This window comes from Argiope bruennichi, chromosome 1 (genome assembly GCF_947563725.1).
Source record: "Argiope bruennichi chromosome 1, qqArgBrue1.1, whole genome shotgun sequence".
NCBI classification, from domain to species: Eukaryota; Metazoa; Arthropoda; class Arachnida; order Araneae; family Araneidae; genus Argiope; species Argiope bruennichi.
In genome coordinates, this window is record NC_079151.1 from 143,226,037 (window position 1) to 143,247,422 (window position 21,386).

General features: G+C 29.6%; 1 protein-coding gene across 4 annotated transcripts in view; it reads left to right on the forward strand.

Moving 5' to 3' along the window:
• The window catches only part of LOC129987846 (toll-like receptor Tollo), a 307,447-nt gene that overhangs the window by 180,984 nt on the left and 105,077 nt on the right, over positions 1 to 21,386 (forward strand). For all 4 annotated transcript variants that reach the window (XR_008785606.1, XR_008785608.1, XR_008785617.1 and 1 more), the window contains one exon: positions 9,048 to 9,110. The gene's annotated coding sequence lies outside the window, so the exon portion shown is untranslated. The remainder of the gene's footprint in view (positions 1 to 9,047; positions 9,111 to 21,386) is intronic.

Genomic DNA, 21,386 nt, shown 5'->3' on the forward strand with positions numbered 1-21,386 from the left:
CAAACATTACACTAACATCTTGTTTTAAAGCAGCATGTGGCTTATTTCATTACGATTTTTGTTAACATTAATTTCATTTGAAATATGGATATTGTACGGGCATGAACAATTGTTATGCTTGTGCAAAGAATGCCCCCCCCCCTCCCCCAAAAAAGGACCGAGTTATCTGACCGGGTGGGGTTATAATGTTATTACATTGTGGTTATTTATATTTTCACTATTTTTTTTAATTTTAAGGCAATTTTCACCAACTTATGGCATATTAATTCATATCGCTTTCGCAACACCGGGAGAATTTTGTTCTTTCATTCATATAATTTGAATCTTTTCATCTTTGTAAAGATAAAATGTTGTTGCCGATTTTTGATTATTCTAGGTATGCTAGAATATTGAAATTCTCAGCATTCGTGTGTTCCAAACGATGATATATTGTCTTAATGTTTTCAAAATTTTAATGTGAGCTGATCATTAATTTCAGAAACATAAATTTGAAAGATTCCGCAATATTAGAAACAGTGAATTATAAATTTAAAATTAAAATGCAAAAAATATTTAAAAATATTTTTATTATTTTTGTTGGGAAGGATATTTTTAAAAAGAAATTTTATATTAAATTGAATATATATGGTATTCTAAATGTTTTGCTAAATAATTTGCCATAATATCTTCCTTTGTTCAATCAAATCTTAATAAAATTCATTATATAGTGCTAAATATTTAAGACATCTGTCCAATTAACTTCTTGGAATGACCTTCATTTCACAAATCGGCCTATTATAACCTTATATTTGGGAAATAAATAGGATTTCCATAATATGAAACAAATTATCTTTTGCTCTTTCAAACGTCTTTATTAAGTTTCTTTTTATTCGTGTAATTAAAAAGTGGAACCTTGCTTCAGATAGACTTACAGGAAAATAATACATGTGCTTAAAACTAGTCCTTTCTTTCTTTCATTTTTTTTAAACCTAGAATTTTTATTAAAAAAACCATTTCTATATATTGAGTAACGTTTCTATATATGAAATAAAATTTTTGATATAAGCGCCCATGGATTTCATTCATAACGTAGATTATAAATTACGAATGAAGAAAACTATTTGGCCCATTCTTTCTACAACATAATTTCAAGGAAGACAGAAAGAACTTTTTCTTCGCAAAAACGTGATAAATGCTGACGAGTTTTATGCTAGCTTCTGTATTGCAAATCATCTCTTTCTTAGAGCGATAATTTTTCTTTAAATTCAGTGTTAGATTTCTTGCTTTCAACATGAAGATTGCCGTTGAATGGAAATCTTGAAATAGGAAACAGAAGTTTAGTTTAATAAAAAACATTCCAAAAGAGGATGAAATTTCGGTATTTGAGATATCAACTATTTTAAAGTTGATTTATGATCATTATTTTTTAATTATTTTCATGATTTATTATCATTATTTTTTAATTATTTTCATGATTTATTGTCATTATTTTTTAATTATTGGAAGAGATTGATGACTATTAAAATCTTTAAAAGTTGGCAAGATTAATGATTCAGTATGTCAAATTAATACGAGATGAGCGTTCTTATGACAGTCAGTTTTCAAATTAGTAGAGTTCTAACTAATTGGGAACGAATCCAATCCAAAAAATTGGACGTGGAAAAATTTTCAATTTAAAAAATAAATAAATAAACTCTATAATCGCGTTAATTAGCGACTTCGAAAACAACATTTACATTTATACTACATCAAAATATCACTGTCTTAATATATCAGTCAAAGTCAGTTGTTTCGCTCTTGTTATATTTTATTTATTATTTCTTTTCTATTTATATAACTTTTCTTATATGTTAATTTATTTTCTACTTGTTACATTATTTAAATCTACATGTCAAATTATTTTCATAAATTTTCAAGTCCGATACATGGAGATTCAAGAATATATAAAGTTTGAAACATCACTTACTTTTAAAAGAAATTGATGTTTTCTATATTTATGCTTTTTAGTTTTAAGATTCTCACCTCAGGCAGAATATTATTTGATTTCAATCCTGAACATTTAGTTTAACATGTGTCTAAAATGAAATAATTATTGCCGGTATGCCATAATCAGATTGCATTGTGTAGTATTGTTTGAGTGTGACACGAAGACGCAGTCAACAAGCATTCGTAATTTATTGCGAGATTCTTTCCTTACATCCAGAATACAGGATTTTATTCCCTCTTAGCAAGGAATGAATGGCGCTCTTTCTTAGACCTCAGAGATAAAGAGAAAAATAACGTGACTCAAAGCAAAAATAGGAACTCCCATTGATTCTGGCCATTCTTTCTTGCTTTATTGTTGAGAAGTGGGTGATTTTTTAACTGCTGGTTAATAAATGCTTGCGTAGAATGCTTGCGTTCAAGTGCGTCAAACATACAGACCTCACATTCATCAAATGTCTTTGTGACAAGACAACATGGCAGAATATAACAAAATTTTTAATAATAATTATTAAGTTTATTTTTTAATTATTATTTACAGTTTCACAATAAATTTATACACTAAAACAGCAAAGGTTAAATTGATATTTATAATCAAATTAAACCATCAATTTTTCAAATTTATTTTTTTAACCATTAGTTAAATTTTGGTACAAAATAAACCCAAAAAGAAGAAGGAAAAATTAATTAATTAAATTAATAATAAAAGATTTTTATGTTATTTCTTAGATGATATCTACTATTTTCTATTGGAAAAATGTTCTTCGTGTTCTTTCAAATACTATTAGAAAAAATAGTCTATATTTTGAAGATATCAGCCAGATTTAAACTTTACTTAAAAAGTGCCGTTGGTGAATAAAGGATTAAATAAAACTCCCTCCTATTGAAAATGCCCGAGGAAAAAAGCCCGCTAAATTTGGGAGAAAAAAAAGGGGTTGAGTATTTTAAATTCTTGATGGAAAAAACTTAAAACCAATACCTGATTATATGCAAATGAAAGTAATCAGGATCCAGCGTTGTTAACATTTGAAGGTAAAATTTACTGAATTTAAGATGCCTGAATTTTACGAATATATGATAACCAAGATCGAAACATTCCAAAATTAGTATATGAAACTATTTTTATACTTGTAATGACCTACAGATGCGAGCAATTATTTTTAGTTATTAAAGGAAATAAATTTCTTACAGATAAACGATTGCTCTCATTTACTTTTTTAGTTTTAGAATAGTTTTGAAAGTATTTACGGTTGGAAAGATATCCTTCTAAATAGTTAATAGTTAACCAATTTTCAGCTTGCAAAATAATTAAGAATTCTCTTTCATCAAATAAGAAAATGTAGTAAGTAAAATTATTTTATAAAAATTATAAAAATTACTCCAGTTGATTTTAAAAACATTTATGTGAATAAAATGTTTAAAAATAATTGAAAAAAATGTAAATATGAATCTGGTTAGAAAAACCTGCGTATTGTTTTATAGAATAAATTTCTGCGCCATTAAGAAATGAGATTCATTTTATTTAACGAAACATAATTGTAAATAAAAATTTTAATTTACACTTGCATATATATGTTATTTTGGAAAGAATATCAAAAGGCTAGAGGATAAAAAAATGAAAATTAAATCTGATCAGCCGTGATTGCATGCATTAATTAATATAATACCAATATCCTCAAAAGATTATAAAAGAAAAAAAAATGACAGTCCGCCCCTCGAGTAAACCTGGTGCCAATACTGCTTTGATCATATTAGAAATTAAATTACGTTTCTGATTTATCCTGTAATTTTTTTCTGCGCAAATAAAAAGAAACGAAAATTGATTATTGTAATCTAGAAAATGTCAATATTTTCCATGTTTAAAGCAGAAACTACTAATTGATATGAGTAAAAAAAAAAAAAAAAAGCCATTATTTGTTGGTTAATTTTTATTTTCATGTTTATCGCTGAAATTAATACACTTTTTCCCACAAATATGTTTGCAAGTCTGTTGCTCATGATAACCTGAAGTCAAGAACGATTTATTGCAAAGAATCCAAAAAAAGAAAGAAAAAAAATCAAATCAAAATATGCTGTATTTTTGTTTTACTACTTCAGTTGCGACTCCTCGCATTATCTGCTCCAATGATACATTATCTGCGAAGTTCGCAGTATGGCAACAGTCCCCCAGAGCAGATAAAAGAGACACGAGTTATAGAAGTCATCCCCCCACCCCCCAAGACGACGAGCTGAATGTTCAATTAAAAGTGAAGGAAAGAGTAATCATTGTCCCTCCAGTCTTCGTGTAATAACATCATCCTACCATCTCTAATTTGCCCCACCCAGTAAATTTGTTCCGAAATCCCGAGGCTACTATTATATTTGAGACGTTGGATGCTTTACAGTTGCCCACGTACCAACCATTTAAGAATTTCGGTGGCCCTGCTCGGTAATATAGTTCGTTTATCTTCGATTTGACATTGCAAATCGGTGTCATTTCACTTGCCTCTACCTTTTCGACTCTCTTCAGACCCAATGTGTTTTAAATCCACAGGGAGTGTCCATTGCAGATGCTTTATTCCAGACATTCTTAATGACGCTGAAAGCATTTGTAATTAATGAACTGTATGACCTTTTTTTATCCTACTTTATTAAAAAAAAAAAAAAAAAAAAAAAAAAAAAAAAAGGATTTCGTTTGCATGACCACGTTTGTTTAGATTTCCCTTGAACCTAGAATTATTCTTTTTTGATTAAAGCGGGCGTCTTTTATCGAGTAACATGAGCTTAGGTAATAGGACTATTATGCGATTTTTAAATGGTCATTTATTCAGATAATTATATAGTATTTTCGGTAATTTCGGGAGATGTCTCTATCGTAATTTGATATTTCTATAAAGGGGATGAGCTAAATTATGTAAAGGTATATGAAAAATAGATTTTAACTTCCCTAGCGGTTTGACAATTAAATGAGTCTATTAATGCATTTATGTTATGTATTTGCTTTGTAATTTTTAACAATCTTTCTGTCATCAGTAATTTAATTCTATTTCGAAATACAATGATTCGAACTTATTAATTTCTGTGGGCTCAACTGGCTATCTCGAAAGAAGCAGTTATCAACAATATTTAGTATGAAAAAGAGGCTTGCTGCATCGTAATCTTTTTAAAGCTTAAGATTTTAAAAATGTGAGAAAAAAAAAAGCATTCACATTGCCAAGTTTGCATCAAAAGGATTTGAATTTTATGATTAATTGCCTTCTTTCGTTGACGTTTTAGTCGTTTAAATTGAGAAATGTATCTTATAGATTTTTTTTATGGATTATTTTGAAAAACAGAAAATTTGTTCGACCACTTAGAATAAATTAATATGTTTTTTCTGATGAATTCTACGCATTATTAGCACAATATTAATTACTGAAAACAATATTATTTATTTGTTTTTCTTGCTAAATGATGTTGAAACAATTTCTTATAATAGAGAAAAATAAAAGGCTAATCAATGAGATTTCTGCGTGAAATTGCAGAAACATCCAGTTGTAACTTCTAATTCCGATCTCAGGTTGATTGAATTTCGTCTTCAAAATCTTTATTAATTATGCATTCACTAAACCATTTTCTTAGCTAACTGTAAAGAATAATAGATTTATTACAAAATACCTTCCTTCATTTTCATTATGGGACTATTGTTTTCCTTTGCAAGATATCATTTTTCTTGATGTAACTTGAGAACTGCAACAAAGTATATTTATATGCGTTAGCTCCATATGATTGTTGTCGTTTCTTTATTGATCGATTATGATAATCGATTAGGCGAAAGAAGATTGCTAAGACACATCGATTAATCGAATTTGTCCGATTAATGGTTTTATTGATCGCTTATTAAGAGACGGGTGAGTAATTATCAGCTAATATACCATGTTGGATCGATATCTCACCGTTCCCTGGCCGAAATTTTACTTATTTTTAATTACCGCGGTTAGTTTTCAACCACAGCATGTTGGATGACTTTACTGCAACAATATGCAAATTGCCATAGCGGTTAAAGCAGCAGTTTTGGAAAAACCAAAATATCATCAGCTGCCTTCACAAGTTTATAATAACCATTTTTACGGAATCTGTCTTCATAGCAGCCGCGCATTAACTTGATGCTGACAGTTTTACAGCTGTTTTAAGGCAGGTGTTTTAATCGAGATAAAACTTCTTAATACAAGCTGTTAAGTAATTATGCATGCGCCATTTTAAATATTTTTCTTTTGCCACTCTCATTTTCAAAGTTTTGAGACGTAACTTCAACTAAGGTTACGGTTGAGATAAGATACTTTTTTACATTGCTAAGCTGAACATCTTATCTGATGTACGCTTGACCAGGCGCATCTAAATCAGCATATTATTTTCGAACGCTCTCATTCGAACAGAAAACATTTTAGCATCCATCTTTTCTTTTTAGTTTATTACTTCTTTCATTTCCTTCGAAGGGATTTTTCCGATGATTTCTGAAGATTAGGATGAAAAGCAGGAGTTGAAACGGAGAATTACATCGTGCTCCAGCGTTTTCTAGCGATAAAAAAAATATGTATACCATGAAAAAAAAAAGAATGGAAAATGAAGTCATTATGTTGTTCGTGTTATCGTTTCATCGTAATCGCTAAGGCGTGCAGTGACGGTTGAAATTAACGTGGACGGTTCCGCTGTAATCTAAGAGCGTCAGTATAAAAAACATAATAACAAGTTTTCTCCAGAAGTTTATCTAAAACTAAATTTAGGATAAAATTACGAAGAAAAAAAAAAACATTTGGTTAAATGTTTTCAATGCTACAGTTTGCTGAATTGTCTAAAAACGTGCATAATTGAAGTCATAAGTTGGTGAAAGTACACGTCAGCGAGAAAGTGAGTGCATCAAATATAATGGGACAACATTCAGGTTTAACGCCTCTGAGAACTAAAACTAGTTATTTTTTCGCCATCTGTTCATATTTATAATTTAATTTGAAAAGAATAGCAAAGGGGGAGAAAAAAGAAAAGGAAAAGAAAAGAAATCGCCTAAAAGAGTACACTGAATTTCTTTTAATCGTTGTTAATATATATATTATCATTATAATTTGATGCTTTCAGCTGCTTGTAACAAATTTTAACCTATAAATGTAATGTAATAATGCCAATTTATAAACTTTATCTCTCATGTTCTTTGTGCGGTTTCTGAGGCTTGTAATTTTGAACATTTCTGTATATTTTAGTATTCAGAAGATTTTGTACATAAGTTTAAATTAATAACTAATATAATTCTTCGTATGATTAACTTAAAATAGTAAAATAAGTGTTTTCTTTAACAATAAACGGAAGATTAAAACGATGTTCTCTTAATATTTTAAAGATATTCATTTGTTTAAAAAAAATCAAAATCATTGTTTCTATTTGTTGTGCAGAACAATTCCGTTTCAAGCGTTGCAGTTTCTTTTGGCTAACTGTTGTGCTTATATTGATTCTTATAATTCTGTATTTGTATTTCGAGTTTTAAAAAGACATACTTTATTAAATTTCTCGAAGATTGGTAAGATTTTTGTTTGTATGGAACATTCCTGATACCTAATAAGTTTGAATATGCTTTACATGCACCTTAAAAACATCCAAAAACATTGTTTTAAACATTATTATTTTCAATTTGTTTATCCAGTGCCAAGAAATTATATTCGATTATAAATTTGATCAATATACGATGAGTATTTGAAAATATATCATCTTTACGTTTTTAATATTTCATAGCGCGAGACTTGTAAAGAAACATTCTGCCGAAGCAATATTAAATTCCAGGGCTTATTACTTAATTCCAGATAGATGGTTACATAAAATGTGGATTCACCATGAAAATATTCAATAAAAAATCCATAATTTTATCAATAGAAAATTATTATTAAATATCAGTATAATAGCAGCCATCATTAATAAGTGCTATTTCTATAAAATGTTTGTTTTATGTCTGATTTATAAATGAATGCATATGACTTTTATGATTTTTCTTATAGGATGAAATTAAGTGTTTTTATGCTATATAAAATTGCATAGATTCACCCATGTAAATATAATTAATTAAGTTATAAAATTTAAATTATAGTGAAAGGCACAGAAAAAATAATTATTTCTATTCCAAATCTGATCCCTTAAAAATTTCAATATTAAATAAGAATTAGATTGATAATATTTTTTCAGAAAGTGTTAAAAATTGAAAAAAAAATTCTCAAGGTTTTATTTTATTTATTTATTTTTGGAAAATTGTATTTTTAAAGTAACATTCATATTATAAATATGTTTGTGATATTATATATTCATATAATATAAGTTGTATGGAAGAAAATATTTTACTCGAGGATGTTACCATTTTATTGCCGAATTATTTATTATTACGTTAAAGAAAATAAACTTTTCTCGTATTTGTAAATATTTATATTACTGCATTGCTCTGTTAAAGTCAAACATTCTTTTCAGAAACAACGGTAAGCACACACTCTCATACTAAATAAACACAATGAGAATAATACGTTACACAAGGTAATTCAGCAATGTTTGGTTAAAACAATGCAGTTGAATTCAATGAAGCTTCAGTGCTAGGGATCTAGTTTTCACTTGATGCATTTTAACTAAATCGTTGGAATCTAGTTTTCACTCAATTGTTTACGTAGTTTCTAAATTCCGGATTCTGCAATTTGAACTGGCAGCTTTAAAGTAACGGTGTCGTGCATTTATTATAATTAGGAAAACTGGAATGATAGCACCAGAGGATTTGTAGTTGCTGGTCTGTTAGTTGCAGATCTAAATTCCATTCCCCAATTCCTTCCATTGTATTTCGCGAATTGTAAACTAGCCCAAACAGTCTTTGAAGTCTGCTTGCAATCAAACTTTATTTACATGCACTACTGAATTCTTCCTGTTATATGCATTTCATTTTATGCACTTTTCTTCATTCGTAATCTCTGAGCTTTGTGCTAATGAAGCTGCTCAATAATTCTCTGAATTTGTATGTACTATTCTGTATTCGTAAAATAGTGCTTTATCTAACATTGCTGTAACATACCGTTAATATATTTGAATAACGAATGCGCTTTTCTTTTCAGCTAACAAACTTCAAGGAAGCTGAGACTCACTGACATAAACAAAGGATTCGCTTCACGGATAAGGTAAGACTTTATTTGCATTTCATAATCTTCTATTTTAATCAGAAATTTCTGTAATTTTTTCTCCCTCACGTCATCTATTCCATTGTTAAGAGGGGGGGAGGGCACTTTATATACTCATTTTTTTTTCTCAATGCACCATGCAGATGTGCAGGGTGCGCCAGAAAAACCCGGACAAACAAATTTTAATATAACTTGATTAAAAATTAATAAATTAAAAAATATATAACAAATAATAATAAGAATAAACTTTTACTGATAAATAAATTTAATTGGTTTCAAAGCGGGTGGCTTTTGCAGTGACACAGAGGCGCAAATGCTTATTGAAATTTTCAGCAATGGGCCGCGAGTCTTCTACTTTTAATCTATCCCATTCCAGCAGAAGACATTTCTTTAGAGAGTCCAGACTTTTATGCCGTTTAGTGCAAGCCTTAGATTTCAAAATGGACCATACACTTTAATCATGGGATTGAGATTCGAAGAGTATTGTACCCATTCTCCAGATGATATCATGTCCAGAAAATGTTCCTTCCACCACTCTTCTGTCTTTTTAGCCTTGTAGGATGATGCAGAGTCTTTTTGAAACTCCCATTTTACATTTCCGAAGTACGTTTTGGCCAATGGAAATATAACAGCTTCTAGAATGTCCCACTGGTACACTTTTTTAATTTTTGCAGCTTCCTCATCCACAAAAACCAGAGATGTTTTGCAACATTCGCAAATTCCGCCTGAGACCATGACTGACTTTGAATTTTTGCGATGTTCACCAACTGCTGAAGTGCTTGATGCCTCTACAGACCAGATCATATAGTTCTTCCTTTTAGGATCTTCTTTTCTCTCAATTCTGACATGCGGCCCGTTTCAAAAGTTTTCGGCGTCTTTCGAGCCACACGAGTTTGTTTTCTTCAGTGAAAAGCTGAACTTTCTGAACCTTGTAACGCTTCAGTCCAAGCTCTGATTTTGCCATTCGTTGCTCTGATCGGTCCCTTATTTACAGTTCACGGGCGATCTTTCTCATTGAAACCTCCGAATTTTATTGAACTTGCTTTTGGTAACCTACGGCTACTCAAAGTGTTCACCATACGTTTCAGTTCACTTCCTGGACTTTTACCATTATTGCCGAGCTCTTTCAAATGATAAATTGCATCAGGCACTGTTTGCCGAGGCACATTAAGCAAACAAATGACCTCATACCGTTCGTTTTCCAACTTTAAAATATGTTACAACTAAAGTGGTAGACAAAAAGAAATGAAAATTTTTTTAAAAAATGAATTAACTTTTATTCTATGATGTAATAACTTTGTCCAAGTTTTTGTGCTGCACCCTATATAATCGTGAATATAAAATATTCCAATTTAGTATTACTTGGCTATAGCGAGCGGTTCAATTTATTGATAGCTTCTGACACCAAGGCTGAATGATATAATTTCAGCATACACATTGTTCATTTTTATTATTTCACGAATACACTGCATAGTTAAAGAATTGATACATTTAAACATAAAAAAAATATTGTGAAATGATACCTTAGCTAACCTGTCTATCACAAACCACGTTCAATCATACCACCTAGAATAGAACGCTCTGGTACTGCCTAATCTACAATTACATCACTATTTAATGCTTTTTGATGGTGTTAGAAATCAACTAGGACTTTTTCCACTTTCTGTTTATTTTGGCGAGCAGTTGATTCACCAGCTCTCGACAAATATTTTTAAACTACAAAATTTAATAGAAATGCAAATCATACTATTTTGTAAATCTTTTACTTTTTGCTCATTTCGTTGAGCTTTTCCCTTAAATTCTCTGTATATCTTTATAATAAAATTTTATCACAGGAAAGAGCAATAGTATGTGTAAATTAGCGTGTGTTTAAAAAAATTTTTCGCTGCTGCTTTATTCTGAGATTAAACCTTTTAAGTGCAAGAAGCCGAATCTTTATATTTTTATCACATCAATGGAAAAAGCCAGAGTGAAATGTTAGAAACAGCAGTGAAAACGATTTGAGCTTCAATTAGCACTGAAATATAGTATTAAAATACATTAATTTTTTTAAAAAAAAGAAATAATAAAAAAATAGAAAAAAAATGTAGGGTAAAAAAAATGATATCATTGAAAAGATAATTTCTTTTATAATTTTTGTGTTGTAGTATTTTCTGAATATATCGGAGAAAAGCTCGAAATTTTGATTTTATTTTCAATTAATTAAAATGTAAAAAATCATTGCTCCTATGTGCACATTACCACCTTCCAGAGTATACATTTCAAGTTTGGTAATTCTCTGTCAAAAAGTCTGATCTGTAGAGATCAAACACATATACCGAAACGCACACATTCTCATTTATTATTAGTAGAGATGAACAATAAAGGACACATGCATGTTTGCACATGGAATGCTTAGAAGGAGGAAGAAATTGTTCGCTGGTACGTTGCTGTTTAAATATGAGCTTGATTAGCAATTTGTGAAAGTCACAGTTAATTGCCACATTGTGGAATAAAAGAATATTTGTTGAATATATTTATTTGTGAAATTTGAATTCTTATTAGAAATTAAGATGCCTTCGTCAGTTATTTTCGTTTGAAAACTTAGACACATCTCATGAAGCTGGTCCCGATCTTGTTTTTATGACCTCAAAATCCATGTTTTGAGTGCATTCAGATATGAAAATTTGCTTTTGAGTAGCCCTGGTTTAAAGTATTATTAAGGCATAGTCGTTAGTTTCACTCTTCTTGAATACTTTGCGTTTCTATGATTTCGCTTTTTTCAAATGCAAACATGTTTTCTGTTTCCACAACGAAAATATATAAACTTCAGTAAGAATAATAGTGCATGAAATAAATTTCATAATATTTTTTTTTTAACTATAGTACTACATAAGGCTAAAACTGCCCGGAAAAATGAACTATAAGATTAAAAATTCTAATAAAATTTTGAAGCAATTTTACTTCTATTTAAATTTACAAATGTGCTCCTAAAAATTTCACTTTTGTCACATTTTTCTGAACTAACATACTCATATTTTACTGATAAAACCATTCTGATTTAATAATTCATTAAATAGTATATATATAGATTCCAGGATATTTCTGAATACTTTTAAAGGTACTTTCAAACTAGGATTTAAAGTCAGGATAAATTTTATTGAGTCTACTTTTTGTATTAATAAATTAAATTATATAATTTCCCTCGGGCTTTGGTAACTATTCAGTTAATACATTTGCAGCAATATTCTATTCTGCGTTAATAAATCATAAAATAATATCATGAAGAATTACTGGAATTTGCCTGTGTATTCATCGAATGCTGTGAAGCTATGTTGTTAAAGATTCAATGGTAATAAATTACAAATATTGCATTGTTCAGTGACAAGTTAAATGTATTAAAAGGTTCCCTAACCTGATTTCACTAACTTAGAAACTAAATGCATGGCTCTATTTATCATAGCATTTAAGACTCTGTTTATAACAATGCATAAGTATAATCTGATAATTCCGTCTAGTAAAACAATCATTCCGGCAGTCTTTGAGATTGATTATAAAATGTGGGCATTATTGTATTGAGAACATTTGGATAGGTATTTAAGAGAAAAAATAATTTGTTTGAAAGCAAACATTAGAAGTACAAGATGTCGCCCGTCTGTCGTATAAAAATATCATATAAAAAACAAGATGATTAGGATAATCATACACGCTATTTACCCCAATGCTTATCATTAAGATTTAGCCCTTATCAGACTCAATTTATTAGGCTACGCCCCTCTTATTAGGCCTTGTCATCTTATTAAGATTTCAACACTGCAATTATCTTCTCAATATGAAGATTTTGCTTCATTTCATGAAATAGAATAGAAGGGGAGGGAAAAGACGCATTAATGAACTGCTGTCGTCACTTTTATTTTATTTAGAATTTTTATTTCTATGGAATTTTATAAAAAAGGTTTTAGTACTAATATTTAAATGGGTTTTAAACATCAGCTTCTTATCGGAAGGTTTTCTTTGTCTGAATTTGATTTACCTCAGTGTTTCTGTCTATTGCTAATAATACCGTTTAATTCGAGGAAATTAATATTATTTTTGTATATTGATTCACGCAGATATTTGATGCTTAATTCTGTAACCAAGGAATTAATCTAAAATTTTCAAAAATTATATGAATGTGTATTAATATCGTAGGCATCCCTTACAATCTTATGGATTGAAATAACATCAATTTTCTGAAATGGAATGTAAGTTGTCCCAAATAGAAAGGTTAAATAAATTAATAACTCAAAGGGTTAATTATGTTGCCAAAAACTAGAATACGAAATTGCTCTGTGAACAATTATTCAATATCATCATTTTGCATTTTATTATTTTTGCCGTTATTCAAATGATAGATCAAAATACATTAGTAACCTGGTTCAAAAATCAAATAACCTGAAATTTTAAATCATAAAGTTACGAAATTTTGAAGCCTGATATATATTTTGAAGCCTGAAATGTCCAGTTTACGTCGGTTTAATATAAATATAATTGTTGCAGTTTTACATTTGTGAAAGGAGTTCATTTTTAAAGAATTGCCTTTTAGTACAAGAAATCTCTATACGTTTTTTGTATATTTTAGTTATAATACATTTTTATCAAGATATTATCTTTATTAATATGTATATCTTTCTATATATGTATATGTATCTCTTTGAAAAACTGATGCCAAAACATCCAAGCTTGAAAATTCATCAGTCATATTTTTTTCTAAGAAAAAAGAATCCTTTTCCATGCTGGTCTCATCTGTTCGACGAAACAAATAAAGTGGCCGAGGAAGTCCAGAGCATATTATGTTCGGAGACAAGCGATCTCTGGTCGCAGTCACGACTTAGGCAAATCGATCTCCTCGAATACGGCAACGAAAAGCGTGATTTTTATGGAAGGTCAAGGCGATTTTCGACCGTAATTGATATGTGGCGATGGGTATTCTTTCAAGAGGGGGCGGTTCCCAAATGGTGAATTCGGCTCCATCCTGATGCGTAACGGTTATCAAAAATGTTGATGTATTGTGTGGTAAATCTTGTGCAAATATTTACAGTAATTTAATCGCCCAGTTTCCATATTTATATGCAATATTTGACAAATATTGCATATAAATAGAAAATGTTTTTGCTTAAAATTTTAGAAAAATACTTTGCCATTGTAATAACTATTTTTTTTTTTTTTTACCAAACATATTTGTTGCATTAAAGATGTCGAATAGTAGTAAAATAAAACTATGATATATTTATGGTAATATTGTTAGATAAAAATGATGAAATGGGCGCACCATTTCAGCCATTTACTAAAGTTCTATATTATAAGAATTTCCTTTATAATTCAATATATTAACTATTTAAGCAAGGAGAGGCTTTAATTTGCTTTTAAAGTGTGAAATTATAACCTCAATTTCAAGAAAATAATAAACTAAACGATTTTTATCCACGCGATATTCACGGTCCCCCCCCCCCTTCCTATCAAATAAACTTTTATACTTTTATTTTTGTAAAATAGTTATAACATAAACAACAACAACATCATTACAAAAATGGCATTCAGATGTTAAAAAAATAAAACATGGCATGAGGATTAAAGTAAAATACATTATACAGTGTCAGTTATTTTTTTAAATATATATGTAATTAAAATTTTAATAAGCCATTATTTGCACACCATTTGCTCAAATGCTAAATGATAAGGAATTACTTTATAAGTCCATATATTCATTGTCCGTACAAGGAAAAACTATGGTTTGTTTATAAAGCTTAAAATTATACTCTTGATTTCAAGAAAATAATAAAAGTTAACGACTTGCAGTCGCTCGATATTCTTGTTTTTTGCATCAAATAAACACTATCTTCCAATTATGATTTTATTTTTGTGAAATAATTATAACACGAAATAACGTCACTACAAAAATTACATTAAAACTTTAAAAAAGGGAGGGAAAAAAAACATTAGACTCATTTCAACATATCAATTACAATCTAAAATCGCCTTGACCTTCCATAAAAATCACGCTTTTCGTTGCCTTGTTCGGGAGATCGATTAAAGCAAAATATATTACCCAGTGTCACTTATTTCTTTTTTAAAAAATAAATATGTAATAAAAGTTTTAATAGGCCATTATTTATTTGTATCAAAAGCAGCCGCTTGCAACCCGAAACTTTACTCAGCCCTAAACAAAAACGAAATAGCGTCACACAGGTCAATCCAAGGCAACATTTTTCCTCTGGAAGAATAAACATCTTTCGCATTACGCCCACTACAAGTCACATCCACCGTAATCCGTACGCATTTGGTGGACCTGACATAATACTGGCGACAACTGGGTCATATATCAACATCATGCGAAGGCGTTCGAGAAAAGTGCACATTCGAGAAAGCTTTTCCGGAACCGAAGAGTTCCTCAGCAGAGTGGTAATGGGACAAAGTTAATGCATCAATCTTCTGAAGGGGTGGGCGTGGGCAAGAGCGGCAGAAACTGTACAGATAAAGCTGTCGTCGCGACCACACATCTGAATATTAGTTATGCCGAAGCTTTCTTGCAGAATGGACAACAATTCCTATAAAATATCTCAGATTTATTCTTGGGAAGAAAGTTTCAGGATGGAAAAAGAAATGCCATTCGCTGATGAAGATTACGGATGTTTTTGAGGTATCATTTCAAAAGAAAGGATTTTCTGGTGTGAGTGGCATAACATAACGCTATAAACTATAAATACAAAATGGAAAGAGAGAGATGGTCAACTTTTTTTGCTTCAACTTGTTAACTGAAATATGTTTTTAGTTATTGTGATTTAAATAGGACTTAAAATCATTATAGGCTAGCAAATCGCATTTTCTCATCATTTTTATCACATATTCCTTTAAAAAAATATTTTTTGGGACAAAAAAATGTGTATTACTTTTATTGTTGATTACGATAGAACTTTTCCTAAGATTTGGACATTTATTTTCTGGGAAAGTAAGGAAAATATGATTCAAGTTGGAAAGCCATTAATCAAATGGAATAGAAAAAAAAAAAAAATCTTAGTTAAATAAGCAGTGTAATCACTATTTTCATTTACCTTGTAATTCTTACAGATTAACTTCATAAACTACTCCATCCGTGCACTTATTTTAATCTCATCATTTATATTGCTCTAGTCTTTATCTGTCCCCACCCCCATTTTATAATTTGCTCAGTACGGAGCTCTGCTTTTTTTCTCTCCCTCTCGCTCCTATATTTACAGAATTTTTAAAATTTATATTCATTGTTAAACTTAATTTTTAGATTTGATCTAATAGTTCATTCTGCCATAAATTTGTCTTACTCAGCATTGCCAAATGAAATTTTGCACTACAAAACTTTTTAATGTATTAGAAATTAAGTATTGATCATTGACTTAAATTGTTTGTTTGTTTAGCTTACCGCTAATTATTTTAGTTATCTTTAGATAATCATTTCAAAGTGGCGAACATCCTTGTGAAGAGATTTTTGTCTAATTGACGGCCATGTTCATTATAGTCCTGATTAACATTCGCTGTACTGAGAAACAGAGTACTTGTTATCAAATCATTACAGCTTGAAGATTATATTTAATGAAGGTCTCAGTAGAAAATGTTTTGCTGATTATCTCATTTACAAAATATTATCTATATTTTTATAGATTTGATTTTCTGAATTTCATTCCGGATGCTCGAGATTAAAGTGGTGGAACATCGAGCCAAAATCTTTAATCGGAAACCGAGTGTATTCTGACTAATCCGAAATGTCCGGTCATTTTACCATTGTTAATAATAATAATTCGAGTAAATATTTAATTTTTATAGGAATAGCGATATGGAATAATTCACAAAAATATCGAAACTGTATTTAATGGCCTGTACGCGCAGAAAAGAATTCTTTAGAAACTATTATTTTTAATGGATGTAAGTTTTTTGAAAGATAATTTTTAATTCTTCTAATATCAACTATTTATTTAAAATTGAAAGACGGAACTATTAAAGTCACTTATTCAATATCTGCAGAAATTCAAAATTAAAATCAGTACTGAACGGTTAATACAAGATGCCTGAGAACATTAAATTTTGCTGCATAGATTATGGAATTATTTGAAGTTAATATGATCAAAAAGCAAGGCAAATAATATTTTAAGAGATAAGGCCAACTTTTTGAAATAAAATGCGACTTATTTAAAATTTAGGACAATGTGCTTCATGGACTTCTTCATTTTGAATTCTGAAAGCATAATTTATAATATATTTTGCATATTTAAAATCACAGCAATGCAATTTTGAATATTTTTGTTTTTATTATAATAAATTTATATGGCTTTACAGTACGGAAAAAATTTATCATTAGGCAATCTATGTTTCTAATATTCAATTAAATACTTCGATTTATTGTAAATCAATTGAAAATGCAATATATTATAATAAAACTTTTCTGAATATTTAAAATTTTAATTTAATTCAAGTTGTTGAAGAATTCTTCAGCGAGTTAGCAGATTTTGTAATCCTAGTACTTAAAAGTCGTGTATTTGAGATTGCATTCAATTTAATTTCGCCATTCATTTTTACTGCTCAGCGACGAACTGAAAATAAATAGTTTATTATGCATATTCAATATATATGTTGGAAAAGAACTGTATACTGAAATTTAAAATCCCCATTCTATATTAGAATTAAACATATCAAGCATTTTAAATTCCTTTTATAAATAATGTCTTATGTTCTGTTTGATATATTTGCTTCTTTTAGAAGCTGAATGGTTTCTTCTCACTTAGATTTTTCTCTACCTTAAAATATGAATTTCATATGCGGCTATTTTTGTTAATAAAACTCCGCTAAGATTATGAAGTTATATAAATTTATGTAGATATATTTTGCAATTCTTCATTTTTGTTATAACTTCTTAACTATTTTTGATAGTGGATAGCAGTTATTTTCTTCTTAATAATGATTCGAACTCCTTTAAGTATATCAAATTATCAGATTTCGTGTTGATATTATGTAAGTCAAAAAGATATTACTTTGATTGAATTGAATATATTAATGGTATTTTTGGAACACAAATTGTCTCGTTTTTCATGTTGATTCAGTAATAAATGTTTAAATAAATGTTAGGTTTTGGAGGTTGGAGCACGACCTTCGTAAAAGGAAGGTCGTGGTTAGAGCGTCGATTTCGTGCACTTACTTAAATACTCTCATTGGCATGTGCTGTATATCGATGATATATTTAAAAATGATTTCAACTTATATTCATTTTTCTGATTCTTTTAATGCTACTTTATAGAATAGAAAGTATAGAGCAGTATTGCAATCGTCAAAAAATTCGTATTCAAGATTTTCAAAAATCTCCGTGTTTCTCTCCGAGTTCGGGAAACACATTTTTGGAAAATGTCTTTCTATCTATCTATTCATCAGTCTGTGACAAAAATAATTTAAAAACGCTTTGAGTCAGTTGGATGAACTTTGGTATACAATTTTTGCACCAAATGTTTAGATTTCTTTCAAATTTTGATTTCTTTGAGCAAAGTCCATAAAGTGGAAGATGTCTACTAGACAGTTTGAATACATTAACACGATAACTCCAAAAGAAGAGCGATTGGTGGATTCATTTCTGTGTGCAGATTTAACATCTATAGTGTAGATTTGAACCAACTCTAACAAAGGGATGGACGTTTGTCGGTCCATGTTTTCAGAAATATGTAAGCGTAATATCTCAAATAATGACTTCATTATATCAAATGAGGTATGTGATTTTGTGATGGCAGTGGTAGATCTGCATCACATTTTAGCTTCCATCGGCTGAGAAAGAAACGCGTCTAAAACACAAATTCACCTTTATGAGAGAGTATGCGAGAAAACTTTGTGGTGAGCACTCCCGCTGGTTTCCTCGGAAACTTCACTCAGCCTGGAGATTTCGTTGCTAAGCATTCGAAACATAGCCATGCTTAATAACACATTTAGTATTCCAAAAAATATCATCACGAAAATTTTTTATCCATCTCGACTATTAAACCCAAAATTATACATTGCTTTCTTTCCTTCAAAACTTTCTTATCTTTATTATCTTCAAATGAAATTCAGGTAAAAGTATTTCGTGTCTCCTCTCTTATACATTCAGAGCCACGTTATCCAATCGCCTTGCTTCACTGTCTTCATTTTAACTTAAATATTACATTAGCATGCATTGTTTGCAGCCTCCCGAGCCAAATAATAAAAGTAAATCCCATATTTTATGCCACCGTGCTCTCAATCTGTCCATCTCCAACAGGCTTTCCGCCAGCCACCCCGCAATCCATCAATGTGCATCTCGCCCCTTTCCCAGCGCCAGAGGAAACGTAAAGCCATTCAATAATCGTTTGGTGGTTGGGTCACGTTCGTTATGCTGTACTAAGTCTCTTCATTATTATCTGACAACTCGCCTCTCCACCTCTCGCACGCACCCCCCTATTCACATTCACATTTCTAAGATACATATTTAATGCTATTTTTTGTATTCGTCGTCATCACCCGCACTGGAGATCCTTTTGATCTTTTTTTTTTCTTTTCATCCGGAGGTTCCATTACCATACTCCTGGGTGAGCTGGGGAATCATGTCTTTTCGATGTCAATAGATATATAATATATATATATATATATATATATATATATATATATATATATATATATATATATATATATATATATATATATATATATATATATATATATATATATATATATATATATATATATATATATATATATATATATATATATATTTTGAACGAGAAAAGAATTTTTCATGTCACTTCTGAAATGTGCTGTGTTCTTGTATTAATATGATTCAATATTAGCGTATATGAAAGGAACTAAAAGAATTGTACCATGTTAGTATTTTTGTTTTTCTAGTTTGTGCTTCTTTATTTAAACCTCACCAAGTTGTATTTAACTAACCAAGTTCTTGGTATTTCTACAGTGGAAACTGAGTTGCCACATTTTTGGGCTTAGTTGCCAAATATGTTGATATCCATGGAGTGTTAGATCTTTTCTAATTATCAGAAATTCGTGTTTTTAAATTTTTAGAATGAGTGTTTAATAATGTTCGGATATTTTTCTCCATTTTGTAAAGTATTAAAAGATGTCATTATTAATTGCAATGGATTGTTTAATATATTTTCTTGTTTAAAAGTTTATTTATTTATTTTTTTTTTTCGTTAAAGTTTCTTTTTTCACCCAGCGATACTCATGGTTTTTTTTTCTTTTTTCTTTTTGTATTATTTAAATTTTTAATTGCATACATTTTTGCTTAAATATCACAGATTCTCCGTATAGATCTGCAATTACTTAAAAAAAAAATCTCATCTCAAAATATGTTTTGATGAAAGAGTCATTAAATTTATTGTTTATTCTGGGATTCGGAAACCTTCCATGCTTTTGCGCATGCATCAAGAGGATCCATTTCGCCAAAAAGAAAGTGAGAGGAAAGATGGAAAGAAGGTTTACATTTAACAATAGGATGAACTCAGATTTATCGCAGAATTAGAAGTCTTAATAGCTATTCGTCTGAGTACCGCCCTTTAAAGAAGTACAAATGTTGAAAAGTGCTAGTCGTGGAATTCTGAAACGAATAGTACTAATGATTCAAAATTCGTGTTTTGAGATTTGTAGGATAGATAATTAATAATAGTTTATTCTTCATCATCCCTTCCCCCATTGAATTTCGAAGATTTTAGTAACCTCCGAATGGTTTTGTATTTGTAAGGTATGTTATTTTATTCATATGTATGTTCTTATTGTCAACACATTTTTTAATGTTTGTTAGCAACAAAGGAATTGATCTGGGCTGCATTCCTTGATTCACATAGTATCGGGATAGTTGTTATTATCCCCATATTATCAAATTGATCTTTTCAGAAGTTTAAAGTCAGACACGTCTGCATTTATTAACACATCGCTGGTTGGTATGGATATAATGGCATCGTTGCAGAATTTATTTGAAATAAGTATGACATATAGATGTTTCGAAGTTGAAATTGTATAAATCACATTTACACTCTTTTCTAGAAATTAACGCAAAAATCACTTCAATAAATAATATTTAATAATTAATGCATTAAATTAATTAATTAAAAATAATACTTTTTATATTATATTTTAAATAATTCTTCAGAGATATTACTTGGATCCGAATTCATCATATAAATGATGTTGTACAATGACTGCAATTTATAAAAAAAATGTTATTTTATTTTTTTCTTTTATTTATATATATTTTTGAACGAGTGGCATACATCACTGCAG